This window comes from Prionailurus viverrinus, chromosome B3, assembly GCF_022837055.1.
Source record: "Prionailurus viverrinus isolate Anna chromosome B3, UM_Priviv_1.0, whole genome shotgun sequence".
NCBI lineage: Eukaryota > Metazoa > Chordata > Mammalia > Carnivora > Felidae > Prionailurus > Prionailurus viverrinus.
This window is the reverse complement of record NC_062566.1, coordinates 107049113-107076508: the sequence shown is the minus strand read 5'-3', so window position 1 is coordinate 107076508 and position 27396 is coordinate 107049113. Positions and strand designations below refer to the sequence as shown.

General features: G+C 42.8%; 1 non-coding gene and 1 pseudogene across 1 annotated transcript; both read right to left on the bottom strand.

The window, feature by feature from the left end:
* Positions 1-13297: 13297 nt before the first annotated feature.
* On the bottom strand, positions 13298-13732 carry LOC125168368 (60S ribosomal protein L32-like; annotated as a pseudogene).
* Positions 13733-13804: 72 nt separating this feature from the next.
* LOC125169337 (small nucleolar RNA SNORA7) lies at positions 13805-13944 on the bottom strand. The gene has a single exon (XR_007153645.1). It is a non-coding gene; the product is annotated as a small nucleolar RNA SNORA7 (small nucleolar RNA).
* Positions 13945-27396: the final 13452 nt, after the last annotated feature.

Genomic DNA, 27396 nt, shown 5'->3' with positions numbered 1-27396 from the left:
TATTATATTCACATGTTACAAAATACTCTTCTTTTGATTTTGTTTCAACCATTTAAAAATGTAAAAACCATTCTTAGCTCAAGGGCCAAACAAAAACAGGCAGTGGGTGGTTCTTGGCCAGCAAGCAGTAGTTTGCTAATCCCCAACTTAGAAGAAGACCAAGGAAAAAGAGTTACTTGGAAACACAAGTTGGATACAGTTTTCTACCTTAACTGTTACTGATTTTGATTTTTTTTCTAACTAATCATTTTATATTTTGGTAATTTTTTTTACAGCATTGTTACCATTTCCTGCTCAGATGGTTTCAGCTCCTGGTGGTTAATCTTTAATTATCTCATGTCTGCTGCTATCACTCAGCACATTCCCTCCTGGTCAGAGCAGGATAGCTGTTTGGACGGCCTGCCTCTGCCTTTCATGTTCCCTCTTCATTCTAGCCCTGGAGCTGCTCTGTTACTTGTCAGGAATAGAGTCTGGATGCTGCAGAACTAGTCTTGTTCATTGATCTCTCCCCATTTGCCCATCTAAAGATAGGCAACTCCCCGAGAGCCCAACACCAGGGCCAACAAAGCAAACCACAAGGCAGACAGCCACATGCTTTGCGGAGAACTCGCTCATTTCCAGTCTTTTCGTAATTACGCCCACAGACACGTGTTCTTGACTTCATGACACATTCCATTCTCCTCTTAGTAATACATGGGCACATCTATTTTTGAACCAAAATGAATTAAAATTAATTTTCTGAGAAGTTCATAATTAAGATGATCCCCTAAGATAGCTGGAGATGTCCTTGAAGTTGCACAAGCTCAGTCTGACATTACACTGCATGATATACACTGTAAAGTGCTTGAGTACATTTATGTTTTCTCTCATTTTAATTTCCTTATGGTGGGCATGTGCTAGGAATAAAATCAAACACAGAGGAAATTATAGGGCAGCATCTTTGGGCGGGGTGAAAAGGAAAGATGTATGTGATTGCCTTAGTGTTCATGCAGCATCTTATCTCTATTTTTATTTTATTTTTTTTTAACGTTTATTCGTTTTGGAGAGACAGAGAGAGACAGAGTATGAGCAGGAAAGGGGCAGAGAGAGAGGGAGACACAGAATCTGAAGCAGGCTCCAGGCTCTGAGCCGTCAGCACAGAGCCCAATGTGGGGCTTGAACTCACAGACTGTGAGATCATGACCTGAGCTGAAGTCGGATGCTCAACCGACTGAGCCACCCAGGCGCCCCTATCTCTACTTACTTTAGACACCAACAGCAATTGAATGACAGAAAGTCACTCGTGAGTTTGAGAAACTCCATCAATTCCTGAAGGACGCAGAACAAATCTGTCCTGAGAGGCATTCACAAAGCCATTTTAAGAAACCAACATGAAAATGTGAACAAAGACTTACATGAGAGGTGTCTCCTTCACTGCCCGCGCTCAGTCAATAAAGTCTTAAAGGAGGGTGCACTGGGGGACTGAGAATCAGGGTGGCAGCAGTGGGTGGGTGGCTGGCTGGTGACACTCACTATCTTTAGGCAAGCGTGTGGTTTGGCTGATCTGTGGAAAGATATATGAGGGAAACCATCAAAGCAATACTCCAGGAGGGAAGCCATTGGTATTATCCATGTTTAAAGCTCCCTGAAGAACTTAGACCTCACTCGAAGGAAGGAGAATTTGAATACCTGACTCTTTGATCACTTTTGACATAACACTCTCAGAATAATTACATCTCAGCACAACCACTGCTGTGATGAGTGGCTGGGGCACTGGGTGGTGAATCTGAAGACAGAGACTGTCACCTTAACCGTGCCACTAACTTGCTGGCTAAGCTTGAATTTCCTAAGATGCTTATTAGCATATCAAGGCCCTGTAGCTCAGTGGTGGAGAACATGGGCTCTGAGCCAGACAGGTTCCAAATCCTGTCTTTCACCTACAAGCTGGGGAGCCTTCTTCACATTACTCAGCCTCTGTCTCTGGGTTTGGTTTTGCTCTTCTGTAAGCATTTGACAAATGTTAGTTATTCTTGTGAAGATTAAGAAATGCCCTCCTAGCCCTACCTCAAGGGGTAAAGAGAGAGCCAGGTCTAGCCCAGGTGGAATGAGGATCTGGGAATTGGGGGGATGCGAGCAGAAAACTCTCATTAGATGCAATGAAGACACTGACAACAAGGAGGAGACAGCGTGCTTACTGAGAGTTGATGATATTCCTTTGAGGGTGGTATTATGTGCACAGAACAAACGTGTGAGGGCTGTTGTTCTGATTCTTATCAGCTCCATTTTGCAGATAAGAAAAACAAAACTTGAAGAGATCAGGCAAATTGTTCGATGTCCCAGAGCCGGTAAGGGGCAGAACCAGTATTCCAGCTGGCGTTCTCTGACTCTAAAGTGCATTCGCTTAAACCCTACACAGGCTAGGGACCATGCCAGGGTTGGGAAGTTATTGCCTAGAGGGTACAGAATTTCTGTTTCAGGTGATAAAAAAGTTCTGGAAAACAGTGGTGATGGTTATACAACATTGCGAACCTACTTAAGACTACAGAATTGTTTACTTAAAAATGCTTACAATGGTAAATTACACATCACATATATTTTACACAAGCATACACAAAAAATGCCAGGCAAGGGGTTGAAAGGGTTTCTCAACAATTTGAGGTCAAAGACAGATATGGACGTCAGGAACCAAGCTGGAGTTAGCAACTGAGAAAAACGAAAACCAGAATGTACTTTTGTCCCTCCCACGCAAAGAAGATAGTTTGTAAAACTCCGGAGCAATAATAAACTTAAGTTTTTGAAGAAAGGTTTTTGCGGCCTTGGAAGCCCAGATTCAAATGTACCACATTTAGGAGCCATTTCTAGAACTTCATAGAGAAAATATATTTAAAAAGCCGAAGAACTATCAAGGAGGGAGAGACCCCACCTTTTAAGTTAAGAAAGCCTTAATCAATACAAGAAGAGCTGTGTCTGTTGGACGCTATTTCTTTCTTATATAATTAAGACTTAGAATACGCAATGTACTTGCAGAGTAATGAGGGAAGTTAAATAAACATGTGAAAAAGGAAAATAGAACAGATAACACCTCTGCAAATCCCACAAGAGAAACTTACAATAAGCAGGTTATTTCCAGTCATAAGAGAGACTATGAAGCAAAGGCACAGGATGAATGCTGGTTTACTTTGTTACGAAGGCTGTGGATTATCTAGGAAAAATCAGGGGGTCTCATGCAAAGCAAGCCTGGGGTTGCCACTAGCAGCTACCTGAGCCTAACATGTTTTCTTTATTTTTAATTTTTTGCTTTTTAACTTTTTGTAATGTGTATTCCTGAGAGAGAAAGAACACAAGTTGGGGAGGGGTGGGGAGAGGGAGACACAGGGTCTAAAGCAGGCTCCAGGTTCTGAGATGTCAGCACAGAGCCTGACACGGGGCTCGAACTCGTGAACCGTGAGATCATAGCCTGAGCTGAAGTCTGATGCTTAACTGACTGAGCCACCCAGGCGCCCCTGGCTTTTTATTTTAATTCCAGTTAACATACACTGTTATATTAGTTTCAGGTGTACAATGTAGTGGTCCAACACTTTCATACTCATCTGGTGCTCATCACAACAAATGCACTCCTGAATCCCCATCACCTGTTTCGCACCACACTTTGCTCCCCTCTGGGAACTATCAGTTGGCTTTATAGAAGAGAGGGAGCATCTTAAATAGGTATTGGCGGGGGCAGGGCAAGGGGGAAGGGCTGTGGTGTCATCAAGATGTCATAATTGCTTTTGCTTCCCAATCTAGAGAGTGAAACAGTCTGAAAATGAACAATTAGGCTGGCAGGCTGCAATATGATTAACAACACCTCCCTTGTCTCCTTTCCATTTAAGGCATCAGACCGGATTCCATAGAACTTGGGAATGGCCGTTGTTCCACTGGAGTAGTGGCTCTAATCCAAGGTATTGGTCATTATCAGCCGCTGGAGGCCTGGAGCTGGTAAGAAGATGGTTCACTGAATTCCTTTTAGACTGGTGTCCATGTGGCATTGAACTCTGGACCAGGGCCTCCCTCCGGACTTCTTCTGTGGGAGTCCAGAACACATGAGTGTAAGAACCTGAAAACTGTGGTCTCCACAGAAGAGGAGGTTCTGGAAGGGGAGCTGTTTATTCCTGGCAGGGACTGCCCCCTCTGGCCCCCTCTCTGGCCCTCCATGGGCAGCTGCTCTCCCTCAGAGCCAAAGAGATATGCTCATCATATACCCAAGACCCAGCCCTCTCTTCTAGAAAACAAACCCAGAATTTCCTGCCCAAACTGCCCTGAGCCTGCTTCCAGGACCTGCATTCACCCCTTCTCTGGGTCTGCTCTTCTAAGGATAGAACTGCACTCGAGCAAATAGTCCCCCAACCCAAGGCCACCAAGTGGTGGCCAAGGAGCTTGGACATGTAGGCTGGGGTGTCTACAACACATGTACACAGGCCCTCTCACAAGGCAGAGCAGAGCCAGGACGGGGTGGTAGGGGGGAGAGAAGGAGGTGGTGGTGTAGGACCTGGGCAGGCACTCCCTGGGCTGCTGTGTCCCTGTGCAGAATCCTGAGAAGTCCAAGAATTGTTTCCATTTGAACCTGACCTTCTAGGTTGTTATGAAAGTATCTGTGGCATAAATACGTGTTATTTTGTGAAGCAGGTCGCCGGCTTGATGTATAACTTTTAAAGAGGTAGACATATGGTGTGTGGGCCCAGAGAGGATCTCTTGCTCTGGGCCCTGCAAATGTGAGGCCGGGGCTGTTCCTCGGTTGCACCCCTCTCTTCCGTATGCCATTTCTGGGAGGCAGAGTGTTCAGTTTGCCTGTCTCCCTCTTATACCTAAGAAGAAAATCAGCTCATCCTTCATTTTTAAGAGGTTCTCCCAGGGGTGAAAACATTTGAGCTAAACCATTATTTCCCAAGTTACTGGGCCAGAGGACCAACACTTTGGAGTAAACAACTGTGTCAGAGCAAACAAGTCAGTCATCTCCTGCACAAGTTTGAAGGTAATGAAAATTCCTGCTTGCTCTTGGGGTGGCCACTGTTGATCTAGAAACAGAGAAGGGAGGCCAGACTTCTCCCTGCAGCTGGGAAGCAGCCCTGACTTTTTTTTTTTTTTTTTTTTTTTTTTTTTTTAACTCTAAGGGAAGATACATGTGGAAGGCACCTGTTGGCTGGAGCTCAAAGCATTTCCCTTTTTCTGTCCCTAGAGATTGCTCAGGATAACAAGCCCGGTGAAGCTATCTAAATGGGCACTAGCCTGTGCTACTTATGGAAGGGAAGGGGAATAAAATATCTGGCAAACCCTGGAAATGAGGACAGGTTTGACAGTAGTCTGATGCCCTGAGTATGCAGAGAAGGCTCCAGGCAGGCCTCCTGCTCACATTTCTTACAATCCCAGAGTGTCCCGAAACCCTTCAGAAAAGCACCTAGGTTATTCATACTCACGGTGAAGAGGGACAACGCAGGGAATCAGGCCCAGGGAGAAGGAGCAGTGAGCAGTGGGTGCGGGCACAGCGGTCAGGCCGAGCTGAGCCGTTGGCCTCAGGATGGCAGTAAAGATCAAGCCTGAGAAAGACTGGCTCCTGAGGACTCAGCTAGGAGAGGAGCCAGAACCCAGGGGACGTGGGGCACTTGCCCAACTCCCAGCAGTGAACACCTCCTTAAATTCCGTGCCCTAGGCACCCTGCTTGCCTGCCCTTGCCTAGCAGGTGTTTCTGGGACCCTATGCTGACCACACACCCCTGGATTTCCCAGGTGTGCCCTCTCCTGCGAGAGGAAAAGGCACGGCTGCCGCAGAGAAGCAGTCCTCTGACAGCCAGCGGCTCCTGGAGCCTGGAGCAGGCCTCCCTCTCCGGAGGAGCACTCATCGGGCCACAGCCTTGTGGGACTCAAGTCTGCTTTCCCAAACTGACCTCATCCCTACTTTCAGCTGCCTGCCCAGCACTCCGTCTGCTCTTCTCTTCCCAGGGGATGTGATCCCAGCCCCAGAAACAGCCAGTGTGTACCTCAAGTGGTGGGTGACCTGAGCAGAATGAACACAGGGGCAGCCTGTCCGTGCCTTCCAACCCGCAGTGCTACTCCGGCTTCTTTGCCCTCGACACTATGGGGTCTCCTCACATAGACACTCCTAGGACACGGAGGTGGCCTGTGGCATCTCCTGGGGGCTTGGCATGGTCAAAGAACCTGTGTATCAGAAAGACTGTTTTGAGGCACCTTGGTGGCTCAGTCGGTTAAGCGTCCGACTTCGGCTCAGGTCATGATCTCACAGCTTGTGAGTTTGAGCCCCGCGTCGGGCTCTGTGCTGACAGCTCAGGGCCCGGAGCCTCTGCAGATTCTGTGTCTTTCTCTCTCTCTGCCCCTCCCCCGCTCACACTCTGTCTGTCTCTGTCTCTCAAAAATAAATAAACATTTAAAAAAAATTAAAAAAAAAAAAGAAAGATTTTCAACTAAAACCTGACGAAGCCTGGGGTATAGGGCTCCACGGAGCCATTATCTGGCTCTCACAGACCTCCTCACTGACATCTTCCCAGAAGACAGACCCAGGAAGACTCCAGTGTCTTTGGACTATGAAGGAAGCTACAGGCCATTCTACAACGTGGAGAATTTCACCCTCGTCTCCACCTTCTCAGCCACATGTACTGAGGAAACCCTTCCTTTGTTCCGGTTGCCTTCAAAAGGCACCAGTATCAAAAAAAAAAAAAAGAAAAAAGAAAAAAAAAGGCACCAGAATCACCCTCTGCTCCTAGAAGGAAGCCACTTCTGAGCATCTCCCTTCCAGAGAAGCTCAGGGTGTGGGTCACAAGCATCCGGGAGCTGCCCTATCAGCCATCTTTGCTGTTGCCAGGAGAACATGAGATTTCTATTGCTTATGGGACAATTTGTGTCACTGGCAGCAAAGCAGAAATAAAATGAGCAGGACACCCCTAACCACGCAGCTTCCTCTATTTTTCTGTGGTAGTCAGACTTCTCAGAGCCCATTCTTTTCTTCTTTCATCCTCACCAAATGCCATGTAAAATCCCACTTTGATCTCTCAAATAAAACCCAACTGACCTGCTTTAAAAATTCTCTTCCGAACAGTGGCAAGGAGAGTAGGTGAAGACAATTGTGTAGCCACAGAAAAACCTTTATAACAAAGGCATTATCAATAACCATGTTTAATGCATACCTGCTATTTTCATAGCAAGATGTGATGTGGTGGAGGGCAAAAACTATGACTGCGTTCAATATAGTGTCTTAAGTCTATTCCAGACAGACCGAACCACGTGAGTATACCACCAGCTAATAAAGATTTTTCTTTCTAAGTTTCAAAATATGTACAGCTGATATGTTCGGTGTGGCTTTTTTTAAGGACTGGCAAAATGAGAGGCACTGTCCGCTCTGGTCTAGATGGTGCTTTCATTTCCATTTATAGGAATAAGGTGGGCATTATAGAACCTCGAGACAAAGGCTGATCAAAATGTATTAAATGCAACATCCACACTGTTCTCTGTCCCCTGCCTGAGGGTGGGATTCTTCCATTACCTGCACGGTCCCTGGTCCCAAAACTAGGCAGCTCACTGGGATTGGGGGTGGAGGACAAAGGGGGGCAGCCCATACCTGTCAGGAGGGGAGCTGGTCTGCCTCCACTTATCACTTTCCTCAGAACAGAGATTGTCCTCCCATGGTGACTCTGTCAAACTCTCACACCACATTGGGACCTGACAAGCTATGAGTGTCGATTTAAAATATAAGGCATGTATGATGTCTAAGCAAAGAGCTATTTTAACAGGAAATTTGTGAGACATTGTTTCTCTTTTTTTATGGCAACTATCAGCCTATCTTCTGGGAAGGGCATTGAGCTCTTGGAGTTCATGTTCAATCGCAATGGATAGCACCATAACATGATGCTTAAACAACATAGACTCTGAAGCCTGACTGGACGGACTGGATTCAAATCCTGGCTCGGCCATTTGCTGGCTATGATATTTTGGATACGTCACAAGCTCTCTGTGCCTCACCTGTATGGAACTAATGACAGTCTCGCCTCAGAGGGCTATTAGAGGTTTGCATGAGCTACCATTTATACAATTCTAAGCATATAGTTAGTACTATAAAAGAGTTTGTAAAATTAATATATAATTGCAAGTCTATTCATATTATATGCCTCCCACAATAAGATTAAAATCATTTCTTGGTAGTGTTAGGAGGGCTCGGGCCCCATAGGCGATTTCCTAAGGGTCTCCCATAACAGAAGTTCAAAGACATAATGTCAGCATCACAGAGCTGAACAAAGTCACAGAGTTAAAACAACACCTGATGTAGACCTTCATCTTAGAAAAAGCTACGCAAAAATTACCCTCACATAAGCCCTGTACAAATTGAATTACTCCCTGAAACTACTATAAACAGTAATTATTTTAACAGAAGGAATTTAAATTAGTTGTACTTTGAGGTGGGTTTTACAGATATCCCTATATTGATTTGGACATGAACACAACTGGGTATTTTTTTAACTAATTTATGGAGATGAAATTCACACGATTGTTTTTTAATCTTTAAACCACCTCGTTGAGAAAATTGCTGGAAACAGTATCTCAAGCTTTCACTTGCTTGCAAAGCTATTCCCAATCTGCCCAACATGAGCCCTCCAGGCAAGATTTCACCACCTCACTGGGTAAATGAGAATGACCATCTTGTACTATAAATATAGTAATTCATACTGTGTGAATTGGATGTTTACTATGCAGTTATTACCATGTTGTGAAACTGTAATTGGCAGATTTTTACAAGACCCTTCCTTGTGTATTGAGATTATTTGAGTGAATCATCTCAGAAGACCTAAGTAGGAAGCACTTAAAGATGACCATCAGTATTGCCAGACAGCTCAGCTGTGAACTAGGTGTGCCCTTATTACTAACTTGTACTGAAAGAGAATGAGAAGCTTCTAGAGGTTCCGCAAGGTTGGGTTTATTGGAGCTAGAGTTTGTCCTTACGTGGAACCAGATGCATTTGTTGGACCAGTTTCCCTGGACTAGGAAACAAGATGGCGACCACAGTGACCACATGGCTAAGTTCAGACAGAGGAACTGGGAGGAGAGGAAGCCAAACTAGATGCCTGCAAAGTGATTCTAAGGCCTTTAAGAATTAACATGACATTATTTTAAGTGCAGGAAACTTTTGGCTACGTACAAATCTCAGATATTTTCACAGAATTTATTTAGAATAAGAAACAAGACATGGGTGGCTTGTTTTTATGTTGTATTATCAGACATTATTTTCTTTATATAGTACCTTGTTTTTTTATAAAAAATTTTGTTCATATTAACTCCTTCAGCTCTATTAAGGGAGTTTTGTCCATGCTTCCCTTGGAGTGAAAGGGGTGCATGTTCCCTAGGGCCCTGAACAGTAGGGAAGGAGGAATAAAAAATGAGAGAAATTAAAGAAAAGACAAAAACTGAAGAAGGAATCTGCTTATCATGTCCCCTAAGGGTCTCCCTCTAGCCATCCTCCTGGTTCAAACCTCTGATCCAGGGGCCTAATCCCCAACTCTCAGGAAACAGTCTTCTCTCTGCCTCCTGCGATCCCTTCCTATTCAAAATCCATCTCATAACCAAGACCTTTCCAGTTGTGCCTTGTTTGTTCAGTCCTTCTCAGTCCTCCCATACATCTTTCTTCCTTCTTATATCTTCAAACATTTTTTAGAGCTGCAGTTTGCCTCTACATTTGTGTTTTCTCTGTGTTGTTTTTGTAAGTATTCTGTGCCACATAAATAATTTTTACACTGTCCTATTAGATTTGAAGTTCTTTGAAGATGAATAGCTTCTATCTCCTTTGTAAGTCTCTGCCACATCATTTATGTTAAAAAGTTTTCAAAAGTAAAATATCTTATTGTTCTTTTTAAAAATGCATCACTGGGGTGCCTGCGTGGCTCAGTTCATTGGGCGTCCAACTCTTGATTTCAGCTCAGGCCATGATCTCAGAGTTCGTGGGATCAAGCTCCTTGTAGGGCTCTGCGCTGACAGCACACGGCCTGCTTGGGATTCTCTCTCTCTCTCTCTCTCTCTCTGCTCCTCCCCTGCTCGTACTCTCTGTCTCAAAATAAATAAATAAACTTTTAAAAATAAATAAATAAAATAAAAATTCGCAACTCTTGGGTACCTAAGTGGCTCAGATGGTTAAGTGGCTCAGATGGTTAAATGTTGAACTCTTGATTTCAGCTCAGGTCATGATCTCAGGTTTTGTACTGAGTGTGGAGCCTGCTTTAGATTCTCTCTCTCCCTCTCTCTCTCTGTCCCTCTCCCGTTGGTGCACGTGCACCTCCCTCTCTCTTTCTCTATTAAAAAAATGTGTCACTCTGGGGCGCCTGGATGGCTCAGTCAGTTAAGCATCTGACTTTAGCTCAGGTCATGATCTCATGGTTCGTGAGTTCAAGTCCCACATCAGGCTGTGTGCTGACAGCTCAGAGCCCGGAGCCTGCTTCGGATTCTCTGTCTCCCTCTCTGTCTGTTCCTCCCCTGCTCATGCTCTCTTTCTCTCTCTCTCTCTCAAAAATAAATAAATATTTTTTTAAAAAAATGCGTCACTCTAAGAAAAACCCAAACAGAACAAAAAAGAAGAAAATTCATAATTCCAACTCAAAGAGATACTAATCTTTAACATTTCAGAATACATTCCCTTGGGGGCACCTGGGTGGCTCAGTCAGTTAAGCACCTGACTTCAGCTCAGGTCATGATCTCACAGTTCATGATTTCGGGCCCCACGTCAGGTACTGTGCTGACAGCTCTGAGCCTGGAGCCTGCTTTGGATTCTGTGTCTCTCTCTTGCTCTGCCTCTCTCCCACTCAGGCTCTGTCTCTGTCTCTCTCTCTCAAGAATCAATAAACATTAAAAAAATTAAAAAAAAAAAGAATACATTCTCTTGGTCTTTGCATGTACAAAAGTTGACAGAAAAGGGGTCTTGCTTCATATTCTATTTTACGACTTTCTTCTTTTATTTTTATGTTGCTACACAGACCTACCTCGATCTTCAGAATAACCATATAATATTCCAAGGCACAGATGTTTCATAATATTATTGATCTATTAATAGATACTTAGATTACTCCAAGTGGACTTTTAGGTTATAAGAAAGCTGTGAAGGATGACTCCCTTGTTTTAAGCTTAAGTTTCTGGGTAGATAGATAGATGACAATAATGCCAATTAAGATATAGAATACCAGAGAAGTAGCAGGTCTTGAGTAGACAAATTGCTTCTTTTTCCAAACTATCTTCTCTTTACAATATTATAACCATTAAAATCACAAACCAATGTCAATACATTACTGTTACCTAATTCTCATGCTCCATTCAAGCTTCACTAATTGTCCCAATATCATCATTTATAGCAAAGGGACTCAAGCCAGGATCGTGCATAGCATTTAGTTACTATGTGTCTCCAACTTGCTTCAATCTGAAATTGTTCTCCAGTCGTTCCTGGTCTTTCACAGGCTCAAAACTTTTGAAGATTATAGGCTAGCTGTTTCCTGGAAAGTTACTTATTTTGGGTGTGCCTGATGCATCCTCAAGATTAGATTTAGATTATGCATTTTTGCCAGGGATATCATAAAAGAGATGCTTTGTGCTCTTGATTACATTCTATCACAAGTGCTTAAAGCCCATTCGTCCCATTACTTGTGATGTTAATCTTGATCACTTGATTAGGTGCTATGTGCCAGACTTCTCCATCGTAAATTTACCCTCTTTTTCCTTCTTAATCATCAAATATTTGTTGGGAGGTATTTTGAGGTGATATAAATCATTCTTCACTCAACTTTCACCCAGCATGCATTTCATGAGGGTTCTTGACTGAATTATTTTTATTATTTTGGTTGCCAAAGTGATTTTCTAATTCTATCATTATTTTACATTCATTAGTTGGCATTCCATGATAAAGGAGAGCTTTTCCCTCTCCCTCTTTATTATTCATTGACTTATTTCAGCATAGACTCACTGATTTCCATTTTATTAAATGGATTATGATCTGCAATTATTATTATTTATCTTGATGCTCAAATTATTTCAGATTTGACAGGTGGGAGCCCCATCACACTGGCTTCTATGTTCTTTTGACATATCTCCATTATTCTTCTAGAACTCCTTAATTTCTGATGCAAAAACATATTCCAGACTCATCTTATACTTTCCCTGCCCTAGCCCTTAAATCAGTCACTTCTCTAAAGAGCCTAGGTTTCCTTTGGTGGAGAATGTTATTTAGAAGTCAAGATCTGGGTAGTAGGTATGCTTATTCCTTTTGGGATGTTACTCCTCCCAGAGGTGCTCTGAGGCTAGAAGCTCGGGAGATCTATACTTCTGCATCTATTGATACATGTGAAAACCGTAAGTCTACACAGTTACCTTCAATTCTATTCCAGTACCACAAGATTCATTCATTTTAGTTACCTTCCTCTCCATATCATAATTGCCTTTTCTGATAGAGAAACACCTATCTTTCATTATTCTCAGTATGTTTATTTTATCAAGCCCCATGTGTAACCAATCTTCTGTTGTTACCATCATAGCCCTGTACGGATGCCCTCATCATCTCACCTACTCTGGGCCCACCCTTACCCCTTCCCCTTGCATAGAGGGCCCTCCTCTCTCAACTAAGTCCCTAACAATCCTGTTGGGCCCTCACCACTCCAATCCATTGATGTGCCTCACCACATTTGGGCTCCTATGTCTATGACAGGTCTCTGAAACTCCCACTCCCCACTGATGAATACTTTGTTTGGCACAAGCTAATGGCTTTATACTAAATTATTCAAAAGTGCTGAAAGGAGGAGAGGGGAAAAAGGTCCATGGCAACTAAATGGACTGTGGAATCTTAGACAAGAATAGGGCCATTATTGGGAAAGTGGTAAAATTTGAATAAGATATATGAATTAATTAACAGTAATATATCAATGTTATTTTCCTGGTTTTGATGATCATGTACAATGTTAACATTAGGAAAATCTGGGTGAAAGATAAATGGGGAACTCTCCATACTGTTTTTTTGCAATTTTTATGTAAGTATAAAATTATCTCAAAATAGAAAAAAAAAGTTTTAACTATTGCATTCTCTTTAGGCAAGATTCAAATAATGTAGAAGTATTCAAACTAAAAAAATGAGGAAGAAAATAATAAAGAAATAGTACCAATTTTACAAACCCTCTCAAGAAACAGAAGAGGCAGAACACGTCTCCCTTCATTATCCTGATATAAAAACCAGAAAAAGATATTACCAAAAACTCTGAGATAATATGCTTATAAATCTAACCATGACAATTCTTTTTTTTTTTTTTTTTGTAGGTTTATGGTTTTAGTAACACAAATACGACATGCACATAAGCTGTCTGATCATTTACTTTGCTGCACAGCCTGGCAATGGGACCGATGGCCAACGGGGCTGCTCTTTCCACCATGGCTTCGTGGTTCTTGGAGGAGACATTGTGAGCAATCTGCACAGTAAGATTTGTTGCACGTCAGTGGCACCTCAAGCTCCTTGAGGTTATGGACTAAAAACTTCCAGAAACCACTGGGCAGCATGTGCTTTGTTTTCATGTTGCTCCCGTAACCAATGTTGGGCATCAAGATCTGGCCCTTGAATCTTCTGCACACTCTATTGTCAATGCCTCTGGGTTTCCGCTGGTTGCGCTTGATTTTGAGCTATCAGTCTGGTGCCAGATGAATTTCTTGGTCTTATTTTTAAGAATCTTGGGCTTCACCAGAGGTCTGAAGGCAGCCATGATGCCTTCAAGAACGAGGCAGAGATGGTGTCAAAGAGTGCTGGAAGGAGGCTTTCCTGCTCAGGGCTTGAACATTGTTGCAGAGAGTCTTCCAAACACCAGCTACAGAGCAAGCTGGGAATGGAATGGGTACCTCTGCCAAGCTTGTTTTCCCTCTCATCTCCAAAGCTGGCAGAATACCAACCACTCTCCAGACATGATCGTGGGAGGTCTAAACATAACAATTCTTTTTTTTTTTTTTAATTTTTTTTTTTTTAATTTTTTTTTTCAACGTTTATTTTTGGGACAGAGAGAGACAGAGCATGAACGGGGGAGGGGCAGAGAGAGAGGGAGACACAGAATCGGAAACAGGCTCCAGGCTCCGAGCCATCAGCCCAGAGCCTGATGCGGGGCTCGAACTCACGGACCGCGAGATCGTGACCTGGCTGAAGTCGGACGCTTAACCTACTGCGCCACCCAGGCGCCCCTAATTTTTTTTTTTTTAATGTTTATTTATTTTGGGGACAGAGAGAGACAGAGCATGAATGGAGGAGGGGCAGAGAGAGAGGGAGACACAGAATCGGAAGCAGGCTCCAGGCTCTGAGCCATCAGCCCAGAGCCTGACTCGGGGCTCGAACTCACGGACCGCGAGATCGTGACCTGAGCTGAAGTCGGACGCTTAACCAACTGAGCCACCCAGGCTCCCCTAAACATGACAGTTCTTAATAAAATTTTGGCAAATCAAATCCAGGGAAAAAACATATATATTTATCCAAGCAGAATCGATCCCTGGAATGCAAAGTTGGTTCAACATTCAAAGAAATCAATAGTGTAAAGTCACCATATCAGTAAACTAAAAAAGGAAAAAACATAGGGTTATCTCAATAGATTTTTAAAAAAAGCATTTGCCAAGGGGCGCCAGGGTGGCTCAGTCGGTTAGGCATCCGACTTTGGATCAGGTCATGATCTCACAGTTTATGGGTTCAAGCCCCACATCAAGCTCTGCTGTGACAGCTCAGAGCCTGGAACCTGCTTTGGATTTTGTCTCCCTCTCCCTCTCTGCCCCTCCTCCACTTATGTGCATGCATGCATGCACACGTGTTCTCTCTCTCTCTCTCTCAAAAATAAATAAACTTCTCACACACACACCAAAAAAAAAAAAAAAAAAAAAAGCATTTGCCAAAATCCAGAACCTTTTCATAATAAAAATACTCGGGTAAGTAAGAATAGAAGATGACTTTCTCAAGCTGATAGAGGACATCAAACTTAATGGTGAAAAAAATACTTTTCCTTTAAAATTAGGAACTCAGCAAAATGTCTGTTCTCACTGAATCAGTGCTCTTTAATAGTACAATAGGCAAAATAAAGAAATAAAAGACATATACTTTAGAAAAAAACAATATTATCATCCATGTAGAAAATCTCAAAGAATCTATAAAACAATGAATAAAATAAGTGAGTTTAGTAAAGTCAGAATACAAGGTCAATATACAAAAAGCATATTTCAAGATACTAACAGTAAACAATCAGAAATTAAAATTTAAAAGATAACATTTACAATAGCATCGGAAAACCATGAAATTCTTAGGAATAAGTCTAAGAAAAAAATGTAATACCTATTGCTGAAAACTGTAAAATATTGCTGAGAAAAATTAAAGAAGACCTAAAAAAAAAAAGAGAGAGAGAGAGAGATACTATGTTCATGAATCAAAAGACTCAATATTGTTAAAATGTCAATTCTCCCTAAATTAACCTAAAAATTCAAAGAAACCCCAATCAAAATCCCCGCCTTGCTTATTTTTTTAAGAAATTGACAAGCTGATCCTAAGATCTATATGGAAATGCAAAGAATGTAGTCAAAACTATTTTGAAAAAGAACAAAATTGGAGGACTCACATTATTGCATTTTATATCTCTTACGAGACCATATTAATCAAGACAGTGTGGTTTTGGCATATGGACAGACACATAGATCAATGAAACAGAACAGAGAGTTCAACATGACTCACACATATTGGTCAATTGATTATGGACAAGGATGACAGAGTAGTTCACTAGAGAAAAGATAGTCTTCAGCAAATGACAATGCTGTAACAATTGGACAGACATGTACGAAAATGAACTTTGACCCTTACCTTTACCATACATAAAAAGTAACTCAGTCGGTAAGTCTATAGAGATAGAAAGTCTAGACCTAAGAGTGTGGGAGGAGAAATATGAAGTCACACTACTAATGGGTAATGACATTTCTTTTTGTTTTGATAAAAATGTTTAAAATCAGATTATACTGATGACTGCAACTCTAAATATACAAACAAACATTGAATTGTACACTTTGAATGGGTTAAATGCATGGTATGTGAATTATATCTGTTTAAAAAGCTGTTAAAAATGAACACAAAATGAATCATAGACCTAAATGTAAGAGCTAAAACTATAAAGTTCTAAGAGAAAATACAGAAAAAAAATATGTCATATTGGGTTAGGCAAATAGTTTTTTTTTTAATTTTTTAATGTTTTATTTATTTTGAGAGAGAGAGAGAGAGAGAGAGAGAGAGAACAAGTGGGGAGGGGCAGAGAGAGAGGGAGACACAGACTCCGAAGTAGGCTCCAGCCTCTGAGGGATCAGTACAGAGCCCAACATGGGATTTGAACTCACAGACTGTGAGATGGTGACCTGAGCCAGAGTCAGCACCTAACTGACTGAGCCACCCAGGCACCCCTAGGCAAATAATTCTTAAATAGGACACAAAAAGGACAAACTACATACAAAAAAAAAAAAAAGAATAAATTACACTTCACCAAATGAAAAACCTTTGCTGTTCAAAAGACAACATTCAGAAAAATGGAAAAACTAGTACAGACTGGGAGAAAATATTTGCAAAAACACACTTCTAATAAAGAACTTATATCCAGAGGCGCCTGGGTGGCTCAGATGGTTAAGCCTCTGACCCTTGGTTTCAGCTCAGTTCATGATCTCATGGTTCATGATCTCACGATTCGAGCCCTGCATCTGCACCGCCCCCTGCCCCCGCCACTTGTCTCTCTCTCTCTCTCTCTCTCTCTCAAAATAAATAAACTTAAAAAAAAAAACTTATATCCAGAATATATTAAGAACTCTTACGGTTCCATATTAGGAAGATAACTCAGTTTTTTAATAAATGAAAGATTTGAAGCACTTCACTGAAAATAATATACACATGGCAAATAAGCACATGCAAGGTGTTCGATATTATTAGTCATTAGAAAGATGCAAATTAAAACCATAATGAGATAACACTACATACCTACTAGAATGACTCATCCAAACAACTGGTAATAAATAAAGCTGATGAAGATGTGGGGCACTGTGGGAATGCAAAATGGTACAGTGACTCTGAAAAATAGTTTGCCACTTTCTTATAAAATTAATCATACATTTAATATATGACCCAACAATCTCACTCTTAGGTATTTACCCAAGAGAAAACTTGTATCTACATAATGACTTGTACAAAAATGTTTACAGCACCTTTATTTGTAATTCGCAAAAGCAGAAAACAAGCCACATTGGTGAATGGATAAACTATCATACAATGGAATACTAATCAGTATGAAAAAGAACTAACTGCATGGCCAAATCCCAAATCATTAAGCTACTGAAAGAAGCCAGGCATAACAAGCTATCTGCATACTGTATGATCCCATTTATTGCCATTTAAAAAAAAATTTTTTTTTAACGTTTATTTATTTTTGAGACAGAGAGAGAGAGAGCATGAACAGGGGAGGGTCAGAGAGAGAGGGAGACACAGAATCTGAAACAGGCTCCAGGCTCTGAGCAGTCAGCACAGAGCCCGACGCGGGGCTCGAACCCATGGACCGCGAGATCGTGACCTGAGCCGAAGTCGGACGCTTAACCAACTGAGCCACCCAGGCGCCCCTACCATTTTTAAAAAATAAGATCGATGGTCACTTGGGGCAGGGAGTAAGGGTAGGAGATTGACTGCAAGGAGGCAGAAGAGAACTTTCAAGGGTGATGGAAATGTTCCATATCTTGATTGGGATGGTGGTTACATGACTGTATAGATTTGCCAAAACTCATGTGACCACACAGTTTGAAAAGAGTGTTTTTACATATATATGTATAATTACTTGGTAATTATATATAAATTTGACTTCAGTAAAGCTGATTTTATTTTCTTTATAATTCTTTTTTTTTTTTTAATCCAAGTTAGTTAACATACAGTGTGACAACGATTTCAGGAGTAGAATTTAGTGATTCACCCCTTACATAGAACACTCAGTGCTCATCCCAACAAGTACCGTCCTTAATGCCCATCTCCCATTTAGCCCAACCCCCCACCTAACACCCCTCCAACAACCCTCAGTTTGTTCTCTTTATTTAAGAGTCTCTTATAGTTTGTCTCCCTCTCGCTTTTTATCTCATTTTTCCTTTCTTTCCCCTTATGTTCACCTGTTTTGTTTCTTAAATTCCACATATGAGTGAAATCATACGATATTTGTCTTTCTCTGACTAATTTTGCTTAGCATAGTACCCTCTACTTCCTTCCACGTTGTTGCAAATGGCAAGATGTCATTCTTTTTGATGGCCGAGTAATATTCCATTGTCTATATATACGCCACATCTTCTTTATCCATTCATCAGTTGATGGACATTTGGGCTCTTTCCATAATTTGGCCATTGTTGATAGCTCTGCTATAAACATTGGCTTGCATGTGTCCCTTTGAATCAGCATTTTTGTGTCCTTTGGACAAATACCTAGTAGTGAGTAAAACTGACTTTAAAGAAAATACCAAAGAAAATTGGGGGGAGAAAAGCAATGCATTCTCTTTAGGAAAAATTCAAATAATATCGAAGTATACTCAGTAAAATAATGAAAATCCCCACTCTGCCTTCTTTAATCCCATTTGTGTACGTTCTTTCTGATAATTTACCCATGCTCTTTCCTTTGTAAAAAGAATCTACATGTGATGCTATGCCATGTATTGTTTTGTAACCTGCCTCATTGGAATCACTTTTCACTGTGGACATCTTCCCGTTATTCATCAATACATAAAAATCTCTATCGTCTCCCACCTCAGCACATCTCACTGTGAAGGATAGAGTGGGCTTTCCAGAAATGTCGTTGACCTTCTCCGCTTGCTATGAGTCAACTGGCCAGAGAGGGTCGGTCTGACCGTCAAGAGGAACAGACTTACTCCAGCAGCTGTCAGCCTCCAGAGGACACTGTGTTCTTTGGACCAGTTACCAAACCAGCCAGGTCAGTTTCTCCTCCTATTTCAAAGCAAATTTCCTCTCATTCTCCTTGAATTGCCACAACATTTGGCTTGTAATCATGCTACAGAGGTGGGGGAAGTGTGGCCTAGAGGAATACCTTTCTATAAATACAGAACAATTGTTCACACATTATCATTTCTATTTATCTATTTATTTTAACCAGTATGCTTGCAGTCTGAACTATTCAATTGATCCTCGAGAGACTTGTTCAAGGTCACACAGGCCCTGGCAGTGACGGGAAGGAAGAGCGTGGGGTGACTGTGTTGTTTTCAGCCAGCAACAGGTTGTGCCAGTCACTGCCATCCCTACCAAGCCCAGAGCAGAATGCCAGAAGCACGGAGTTCAGCGCTGACATTTGGAAGAAATGGTTGGATTCTGGAAAGTTATATGACAGCCCCAGCAGCATTTTCCCTACTCACCCCTGGAAAGAGCATCTGAGTGCTCTAGATACCTCAAGATCTCCTTCGCAGCTTCAGGGAACCAGCATCTCCAACTGCTGCCTTTCAATACCCTGACACCCCTTGAACGGCCACCTCTGTCAAGTGCATGACAACTTCAAACTACACTGACCACGGAAGGGGTCTCAAGCCACACAAGGAATTTGCAAGCCTTTGCAAGCCGCACTTCTCCAACTCGCTATTCTACGAACTGGAGCCAGCAGGGAGTAACTTAATAGAGATAACGGCAGCTATGCTATTGTTGATTAAAAGGAATGGTTTGGGGTGCTATGACTAGGTCATTTCCAAGGTTCCTTTCCATTCTAAAGCTCTCTGTTATGTTCCTAATCAAGGCAGCAGTGCTGCGGTGAAGAGCACACATTTCGGCATCAGAGAGACTTGGTTTCAGACCCTGGTTCTGCCACCTACCAGCTAAATGACATTGGGCAAGTTACTTGACCTTGCTCAACTCCAGCTTCTGTCATGTTCGCTGGGCAGGGCTTAGCACCGCACCCAACTCAGCGGAAATGCTCGGTGCCGTGGCTATTACGATCTCTATTACACAGTAAGAGCTTCATCTTTCTGGGAGTACACACAGAAAGTTTTTCTAGTTGCAAGGATCCTTTCTTCTAAAACTATCCTGAGTAGAATAAAGGAGGATGTGATCATCTGAAGGAAAGGACTGGTCAGTTTCTTTTTATTTTTTTACTTTAGGAGATCTGAGTGGCAGCCATAAGGAGCAGTTGTCAGAGGTAATCACTGAAGATAAGTGAGGGAGAAGTTCAGGGACTGCTCAAGATCACAAAGCTAACTAATTTGCCAATCCATTCTTAGCCTCAAATTTCTCCTGTGTCCCAGATAAGCATCTCATTTGAGGCACCACACAGCCTAACTCTAGCCCTGCTCTGAGAAAACATTGGCATTAGAAGTATCCCTTACAGTGTCTGTGTTGTATCAATATTAAGCTATCATTTATTAAGCACTTACGATTTGCCTGCACTGTGGTCTAATCGTTGTTCATTCAGTCCTTAAAACACCCTGTGTGTATCACTTCCCTATTTTATGGACGGAGAAACTTAGGCACAGAGAGGTTAGTCACCTTGCCCAAGGTCACACAGCCAGTAACTGATAGAGTCACAGTTCCACAGTGAATTGATGCTGTGGGTCTGAGGGGTTAGAATGTGTGATTTACAGGGTCCCTGTCAGCTCTAAATCACAGCTAAATGGCCCTTAGGATTCCAAGACACTCTGAGGCAACCAACAATGAAAGGTTGCCCCCCTAAAACTCTGCCTCCTTGTGCTTCTGTGTGGTGGCAGGAATGGACCCACATCAAAGCAGGAGGTTGGGTGGCTCAGTCGGTTGAGTGTCAGACTTCAGCTCAGGTCACGATCTCACAGTTTGTGAGTTTGAGCCCAGCATCGGGCTCTGTGCTGACGGCTCGGAGCCTGGAGGCTGTTTCGGATTCTGTGTCTCTCTCTCTGCTCCTCCCCTGCTCATGCTCTGTCTCTGTCTCCCCACTCTCTCTGCCCCTCCCCCACTCACACGCGTGCTTGGCCCTCTCTCTCTCTCTGTCTCTCTCAAAATAAACATCAAAAAATTTTTAACTAAACTAATTTAATTTACTTTTAAAGAAGCAAGAGCTGGAGAGGGAGAACCAGCTCCAGCTCTTGGCAGAAGACTCTTAGCCTGACCTTCTCAAACTGGAAGGGAAAGGTCATTCCATTGGACTTTGCTGCATTCAACGGCAAGAGGCTTTCGTCCCAGAATATTCTCCAAAGAAATGACGTGTGACTTATAGCATGATTCGGAGGAAGCTGGGAAGGCTGAGAGCAGAGGACTGAGCCTGGTAGGGAAGCCCTGTGGGTTTGGATGGAAAGAACAGCAACAGAAAGGTCTAGAGTTGCCAGGCACAAAACTTAAGTTCTGCCCAATGTTCCTGGGCCCGGTTTTTGTGTGCAAGGAGAAACAGAAGGGAGACTCTGATGAACGCTAATAACTAGTAATTATAAGGAGCTAAAAGGCCAGCATAAGGGAGCAGTTTTTAGGGTACAGTGTCTGGAATCCAATACACCTGGATTTTATTCCCTGTTAGTTCTCATATAAGCTGGGTTGCTTTTGTTTGGCATGTTGCTTACCCTTTCTGGGCCTCGTGTCCTGACCTGTAAGGTGGAACAATAAATAGGATCGTTGTGAAGATTCCCGTAGAGCATGAAACCCAAGGCCCCGGGCATGGTAAGGGCTCGATAAATGTCTGCTAGCGTTAACTGTGTTCCTAAATAAACAATATTCTTTGTAGCATTTGCTCCAAAGACTCAGTAAACCTTCTCAGCTGATTTCTGTGGGTTCTGTGGGCTAGTTTGGCAAACAATTCAGAGCTGTCTCTCAGTTGCCCTTCTCAATCCTGGGGAAATTGCTTTCCACCCGCTTTTATAAGTGATACGTAGACATTTTTATTCTTCAAAATGTTGTCATACACTCATCCATTGCTGGGGGGGAAGCAAAATCGTACAGCCGCTTTGGAACACGGTTTGGCAGTTTTTGATACAGTTAAACATACACATACCATGAGACTCAGTGATCCCACTTGAAGGTATACATCCAAGAGGAACGAAAACTGATGTTTGCACAAAAACCTGTTTGCAGATGCTTATGGCAGCTCTATTCATAATCAAAACTGGTCTAAGCTGGAAACAACCCAAATGTCCTTCAGTTGGTAAAAGGCTAAACAAACTAGTGCCTCTCTCAGTGAAATACTACCTAGCAGTCAAAAATATGGGCCAGTGACCTATGCATGAATGAGTCCCAAATGCAAAGCGAGAGAAGCTAGAGCCGACAGGCTACATAATGTATGATGTGATTTCTGTGACATTCTAGAACAGGCAAAATTATAGATACAGAAAACAGGTCAGTGGTGGTTTTCAAGGTCTAAGGGGTTGACCAGGAAGGGGCACAGGAGAATTTTAGGGGGTGATGGAATTATTCTATCTATTGATTGTGGTGCTAGGTTGCATGACTATACCCATTGTCAAAACTGACAGAAATATATGCTAAAAAGGGCAAATTATACTTTATGTAAATTATACCTCAATTAAAAGAAAATCAGGTGCACCTGGGTGGCTCAGTCGGCTAAGTGTCCGACCCTTGGTTCCGGCTCAGGTCATGATCTCACAGTTCGCAAGATCGAGCCCCTTGTCAGGCTCTGTACTGACAGAGCTTGGAATTCTCTCTCTCCTCTCTCTGCCTCTCCCCTGCTCGTGCACGCACTTTCTCTCTCTCAAAAATAAATAAACTAAAAAAAAAAAAAAAAAAGAAAATATTGGTGCACACATATTCTCATTTTATTCCCACATCCTCATCACCTGGGCCAAGTTCTCTCATTTTTGCTGCAGGAAGGTGAGGCTTATGTAGGGAGGTGGAACCAGGACCCCAGGGCTCCTTCCTTGGAACTGCTTCCATTCTGACTCGATCAGACGCCTCAGTGCTGTAGCCCCTGTATGTCTCTCTCTCATCCTCCCTTTCCTATGAATGTCTAATGTTTTAGGCCATCCACTTAAATAACGCCAATGATTAATCAATGGATTTGTTAATTAAAAGTTTGGCAGTGGGTATCTGAATTCCACAAAGCTTCAGAAAAACGTATTTCTTCCAAGGTCTCTAATTTTGTCACGGGGAAGAGACCCAGGACACCCTTTGGAGGACCCACAGGCCCGGGGGCATGCACGGTCCCCTGAAGTAATAGGAACCCGGGGCTTATAGGCAAATACTCTTGCTACGGTAAGCGGCAAGCGAGCAGCAGGATCAAAGCTGCAGAATCTGTCACACTGAAACACTGACTTCCAAACTACCTCTTGGAATACATTTTTGCCTTTTGGAGCGTGTCACAATGGAGACTGATTAAATTATTTAAAATAGGTTATTGTCCCATTCAACCTCAAACGTCTCCATTAAAAACCTGTGATTTTTGTTTGTTTGTTCTTTGTAACTGGGGCTTTGATTACATGATGGAACAAATAATATATGTAAAATCGTTTCATTATATTAAAATTTCTCCTAGAGGATATAAACCCTGAAATCATGATATATGAAAATTGTGAAATAACGAAAATGGTGAAGTCCTGTATATCGCTAATAGCAGCCAAAATGATCAACGAAACGAATTCCAATCAAGGAAAGAGCTTCCGATGTCAACGAGGAGGCTAACCCTGGCGCGAAGGAACAAAACACCCCCTGCTGGCTCTTTCTTTTAAAAGCTATGAACCAATGCCTCTGGTTTCCTGACAAAGGAATCAAATTAGTTCAAGGACTACAAGTAAAGTATAGGCTAAACACAGACTGGCCCTCGACATAATCTCCTCCTCTCCATCTTGACCCCTAAGTCCTCTGAATTGTTGAACGCATTCTGAGAAGAATTCAGAGCCAGGCATTATTAGCAGGGACCGCCCTGCCCCAAGCACACTGTGTGGAGTGGAGACCCAAACAGTCTCTTCGTTGTCCATCAACCCAGGGATGTTTAGGTCAGGTGGGGAAGCTCTACGCAGCCCCCAAGGCTGGTAATACAGATAGTACAATCTTCGTGATTTTTTTTCTCAGACACTTCCAAGAGTGCATTAACATTTATCCATGTAGTCTATAAAGTATGATGGGGTTGAAATAAATTATTACAAGCTTCAGTTCCCACACTATTTGTTGTACCCCCCCCCCCCACCACCACCACTCACCAGCTACGGTGCTGGGTGCTGTGGATATGCGTAGGAACAAAATGGGCATGGTCCCTGACCTCATAAAGTTTATAGTCTAGTGGAGTGAGAGTCCATAAATAAGTCAACAAACACCAAATCAAAACAGATAGGGGATTGTCTTAGTCCATTCGTGCTGCTATAACAAAATACCACAGACTAGATGGTTTATAACAACAGACGTTTATTGTTCCCCGTTCTGGAGGCTGAAAGTTCAAGGAACTGAATAGTCTAGTCTACAGGGAAGAAATGTATGGGAGGAATACTCTGGCCTTTCTACTCCCTCTTTTATTCCCCCTGGGAGGAGGAATGACTCATGGGCTTGCAGATTGAGAGGAGAAACTGGCTGCCTGGTTCAGCCCAGTCTCCTAAATCCAGCTTTTCAGAATCCAGGAAGACTTCCTAAAGGAGGTGTTGGCTAAGCCCCAAAGGATGAGAAGAAAAGGAGGGTGAGTGGTAGTAGTTTAGGGGAGGCAACCCTCAGGGCAGAAGGGGCAGTATGTGGAAATCCCTGGATGCAGAAAAAAACATGGCCCTTGGGGGAACAGGCAAGACATTCTGCATGGCTGGATTTGTAGAGGGTGAGAGAACAGGAGCTAAGAGATGAGGCTGGCAAAGGAGCCAGATCACAAAGGGACTTAGGTGCTAAACTACGGAGTCTAAGTTTATCGTGAGGTCATGGAGAGGGATAGAAAGGTTTAATAGAAAGAGTAAAGATACTTCATTTCTGATAGATCCATCTGGGCTGTGGAGTGGGGAATAGGCAGGAAAAGGACTGGAGATTCCAGCCCTCTCTGAAATTGTAAGAAGAGGAATCAAGTGTCCTTTGCAGTGTTAGAAACCTTTGTCTTGGGGCGCCTGGGTGGCGCAGTCGGTTAAGCGTCCGACTTCAGCCAGGTCACGATCTCGCGGTCCGTGAGTTCGAGCCCCGCGTCGGGCTCTGGGCTGATGGCTAGGAGCCTGGAGCCTGTTTCCGATTCTGTGTCTCCCTCTCTCTCTGCCCCTCCCCTGTTCATGCTCTGTCTCTCTCTGTCTCAAAAATAAATAAACGTTGAAAAAAAAATTAAAAAAAAAAAAAAAAAAAGAAACCTTTGTCTTGACCTTCCAGATCCAGTTGTCCTGGGCCCCGGGTCTGAACTCCTTTCAGAGGGCCCTCTTCATACAGCCCCCATCCCAGCTCTGATAACCACTCATGCTCTCTCCCCTACAGGTCTGGGGTAGGCACCCCAGGGGTTCCGTGCAATTCCTTGTGGTTTCTTTACACCCTGCCCACATATTTGTAAACAACCTTGTTATTAAAAGCTCCTTGAACATCCTAATTTGAGTGTGCCAGCTGGTTCCTGCTGAGCCCAAGGTTATACCCTTTCCCCTAAATAAGGAGAAAGCAAGCATAAGTGACTCGGGAAAAGGATGGGACAGTCTTCCTAAGGATAATGGCTTGAGAAGTTTGCTGTTTAGGAAAGATAACAGACCTTCCGAGATAGTGGTTGTCTTTTAATAGCCCTACCGTTTGAATGAGAATGATGCCGCTCACTTAAAAAGAAGAGAAAAATCATCGGAAATCCCACCTCCCGGAAACAAATGCTATTAAATGTTTGCTGGCCATCCTTCTACACATTTCTCTACAGATATATACTCCTACAGACAGGTTCGATTTTGAGTGAGTCATACTCCAAATGCTGTATCAAACCTACTTTTTCTCACTCATCCATAAGCCTCAAGTTCTGAGTTGCCTGTGGAATAATCCAAGTAGATGCGTCCAGAAACAAATTGAAAATAACAATCTAAAGTTGAAGAGACTCAGTCTTGGGGTCACCATCAGAGAGATGACCGTGAAAGCCGCAGGAGGCGGAGGATCCCATGAGGCAGAGGGTGGGAGGGGAAGAGGGAGAGCCACCAGAGCCACGGTAGAGCCGCTGAAACTCAAACAACAGAGTGGGAGGAGTCAGAGGAGGCAGATAAGGAGGTTTGAGGAGGGGGGTAGTTCTTGGCCTTTGAGAAAGAGGAGTGGTGGATTTAGCAATACAGGGTAGCTGGTGGCCTGGATAAGAGTGATTTTAACCAAGTGATGGAGTGGAAGCCACACTGTGGAAGAGCTCGGGAGAAAATGGAGGTAGTCTGCCCTCCCCACTGGCTGACCCCTCGTCCCTCATCAGAGCTTCTCAGACTCTGCTGTGCAGATGAATCACCTGGGACTATTGTCATATTGCAGACCTGATTCAGTGGGTCTGGGGTGTATTTCTAGTAAGTGCCAAGGTAATGTGGCTTTGGCTGCACATTGGAATCACCTGGAGAGCTTTAAAAAAATACCGTTGCCCGCTTCTTGCCCCCAGAGGTTCTGACTTAATTGGTTTGGGGTACAGCCCGAGCATCAGAATTTTTAATAGCCCCAGAGTGACTTTAACTTGTAGCCAGTGCTGTCCTATAATGCTTTGCACATAACTGGCACCAAATAATTGTTTGTTCTAGTTTCTAATATGAGTTAGCCCTTGTTTCTAATATCCAGCTAATTAACTCACCCAGAACTACCTTCCCTGTCTGCCTTACAGCCCCTCAGCTCTTACAAAGATCTGCTTTGGTCTGTATTCCCCCACTCGATGTGAAAGGAAGACTAGGAGACCAGAATATTTAGAAAAGATGAGTTTAATTGCAAGGATATGCAGACTTCATTAGGATTGAATCACTAAGTAAAAAAATACAACAGCTATTTAAAGGAAAAATGTAAAGGGAAGATTACCATGTTGACAACTGTCTTTTAAGCACTGATGATATGCTCACATGGGGAGATATGTCACATATCTCCAAATTTCTGGATTCAAAGGTTAGTGATAAAATGGTTTTCATTAGGGAATCAGTAACTTAACGGAAAAGCTCGAAATGTCCTTCATTTTGGACACCGGATGTACAAGAGTAGTTCAGTTACTTTACCTCAGGATTGAAAAGTGTCTTGTTTTTCCTTCCTGTAGGACTTGCTGTACACTCTTTAAATGATGGTGCCGCAGTATTGTTTTTGTTTCTATAGATGTGAGCTGCATGAAGTCAGGGACCCGTCCAGTTTCATACACTATGACATCCCCGTGCTGGCACATCGTAGGTGTTCAATATGATTTTAACTGGATAGAGTGCGGTTTCCCGTTTTGATACTTTTTGCAATTCTTAAATACGGCACTCTGAACTGTGCACTCCCTAATCTACGTGGGCGACAACAAACTCAGAAGGGGTTTTACTTCCAA